Genomic DNA, 2,941 nt, shown 5'->3' on the forward strand with positions numbered 1-2,941 from the left:
TTGTGATTTTCCTGAGCTGTTGTTGTGCAGTTTTTAACTGTTCAGCTGAGTAACGTAATTCAGCTGAGGTATGATATATTATGGATCATTTCCCGTTGTTTTGAGTAGTATAGGTATTAGTAGAGTGTGCTAATACTGTGGTTGCTATTTGGCATGATATGATATGCTTATGTGATAAAATACTGATGATGTGTGATGGTATGCATGATGCTGTGAATGTATCAGTTATGTGTGCATTTGTGAATAGACTGTTTTATGGCTTAGAGTGTGAGCATATATCTATTCTTGAATTGTTGTTGATGATGTAACATTGTTAGGTGATTAGCATGCATGTTGTGGCCTTTATGGTGGTAGCTAATTCCCATGGTGAGGAATTAGTGATGAATTATTGTGGATTGTTGTTGATGTTTGCATGCTAGGTGATTTAGCGTGCATAGCATAGCCCTTGGGGTGGTAGCTAATTCCCATGGTGAGGAATTAGTGATGTGAGTCACTAGGTCTCAAATGAGTGGGACTAGTGAGCTTGGTAGCCGTACCTGGATTTGGTCGGTGAGGTTGAACTATATGTTCACGAGTAGTCGGTACCGCATGCATGGAGTCTCATTACATAATATATGTATGTATGGCGTATAATATGAATGGATGCATTCCAATATTATACGTGTGTTTTATGGTTGTTTTTGAGTTTGAGTATGATGATGGTGATGATTATGAATTGATATTGCCGTTGCTGAATATGTGTAATCTGATTAGGGTGATGATATGTGTTATATTACTTAGCATTACATGATATTTTATAATGCTTATTATATCGATTGAGGAACTCACCCTTACAACTATGTTTTCAGGTAACGAGCAGTGATTGAATAGAAGCTAGTCCTTGGAGTCTAGTGTAGTCCTTAGTGGGTCATGCTCTGGTAGATGTAACATCGGGATGGGATGTTTTACTATGTTTTCTTTTGGTTGTTGAACAACTTTACATGTAATGTAGTACATGATTTTGAATGTTGTTATTTTGTATCCGCTGCGAATTATGCAAAAGTGTCTTATTTTGATTAAATAAATGAGCATGACAGGATATTTTGATGATTGGTGTGAAATGATTGTGTGACACCCTTCAGGGCATAATTACTCTGATTGATATTTTTATTATTTTAATTAAATATTTGGGGTGTTTTAGAAGGGTGTTACATTAGTGGTATCAGAGCATAGTCGGTCGAGTCGAGTCGTAATTATTCTGTTTCCCCTGTACGGGATAGGTGTTGTGTAACCCTATCAGTACTTATTGTTTTAGCTTGTTGGGTTTTCAGAATAGAGATGGCTGGAAGAGGTAGAGATGATGCTGCAATTGCTGAGGCTCTGGGTATGCTAGCTGGAGTACTTGGAGGAAATCCGAATGTTGTGGGAATGGGAGCTGCTCGTCAACTGAGTGAGTTCCAGAAGAACAATCCTCCAATGTTCAAGGGAGCATACGATCCAGATGGCGCTCAGAAGTGGTTGAAGGAGATAGAGAGAATCTTCCGAGTGACTGAGTGTGCCGATAACCAGAAGGTCAGGTTCGGTACGCATATGCTGTCAGAAGAAGCAGATGATTGGTGGGTTGCTACCCGCACTGAGTTGGAATCTGCTGGGAATGCTGAGATCACTTGGGCTGTATTCAGAGAGAGATTTCTGAGGAAGTACTCTCCAGAAGATGTCAGAGGAAAGAAAGAGATAGAGTTCTTGGAGTTGAAGCAGGGTAACAAGTCTGTTACTGAGTATGCTGCTAAGTTCACAGAGCTGTCAAAGTATTATACTCCCTATAACGAGGCTACTGGGGAATTTTCAAAGTGTGTGAAGTTTGAGAACGGGTTGCGTCCCGAGATCAAGCAGGCTATTGGGTATCAGCGGATTAGAGTGTTTTCCGATTTGGTTGACTGTTGCAGGATTTTTTGAACAGGATTCCAAGGCCAGAGCGGAAAGCTATCAGCAGAGGGTTGATAGGAAAGGCAAGAATCAGAATGATCGTGGGAAACCGTATGCAGCTGGCAAAGGTTTCCAGAGACAGAGTGGGATGAAGAGGCCTAGTGGGGGAGACTCCAGTGCCCCTGCCAAGTGTTACAGATGTGGTCAGGCTGGACATCGTTTCCATGAGTGTACCAGTGCTGAGAAGAAGTGTTTCAAGTGTGGCAAAGGTGGTCACTTGGTTGCAGAGTGCCGGTTGAAGACTATGACTTGTTTCAACTGTGGAGAGGTGGGCCATATCAGTCCGCAGTGTCCTAAGGCGAAGAAAGAGAATCAGTCGGGAGGCAAGGTCTTTGCTTTATCGGGTTCTGAGACTTCTGCAGATGATCGTTTGATCCGAGGTACGTGTTATATTAATGGCTTTCCTCTTGTAGCTATTATTGACACAGGTGCGACTCATTCCTTTATATCTTTGGATTGTGCTGTGAAACTTAAGTTAGAGATATCCGAGATGCATGGAAGTATGGTGATTGATACTCCTGCGAAGGGTTCAGTGACTACTACTTCAGTTTGTCTAAGTTGTCCTTTGAGTATTTTTGGTAGAGACTTTGGGATGGACCTAGTGTGTCTTCCACTTGTGCAGATTGATGTTATCCTGGGTATGAACTGGTTGGTGTTTAACCGAGTCTATATCAATTGTTTTGATAAGACTGTGATTTTCCCTGAGATTGAGGAAGGGAAGAGTTTGTTTCTATCTGCAAGGCAGGTGAATGAGGCAGTAGCAGATGGGGCAGAGTTGTTTATGCTGTTAGCGACTTTGGAGGCTAAAGATAAACTGGTGATTTGCGATCTAGCTGTGGTGTGTGATTTTCCTGATGTGTTTCCTGAAGAAGTGAATGAATTACCGCCAGAGCGTGAGGTTGAGTTCTCGATTGAATTGGTACCTGGTACTAGCCCATATCGATGGCTCCGTACCGTATGTCTACTGTTGAGTTAA

The sequence above is a fragment of the Lathyrus oleraceus genome, chromosome 6 (genome assembly GCF_024323335.1).
Source record: "Lathyrus oleraceus cultivar Zhongwan6 chromosome 6, CAAS_Psat_ZW6_1.0, whole genome shotgun sequence".
Lineage (NCBI taxonomy): Eukaryota > Viridiplantae > Streptophyta > Magnoliopsida > Fabales > Fabaceae > Lathyrus > Lathyrus oleraceus.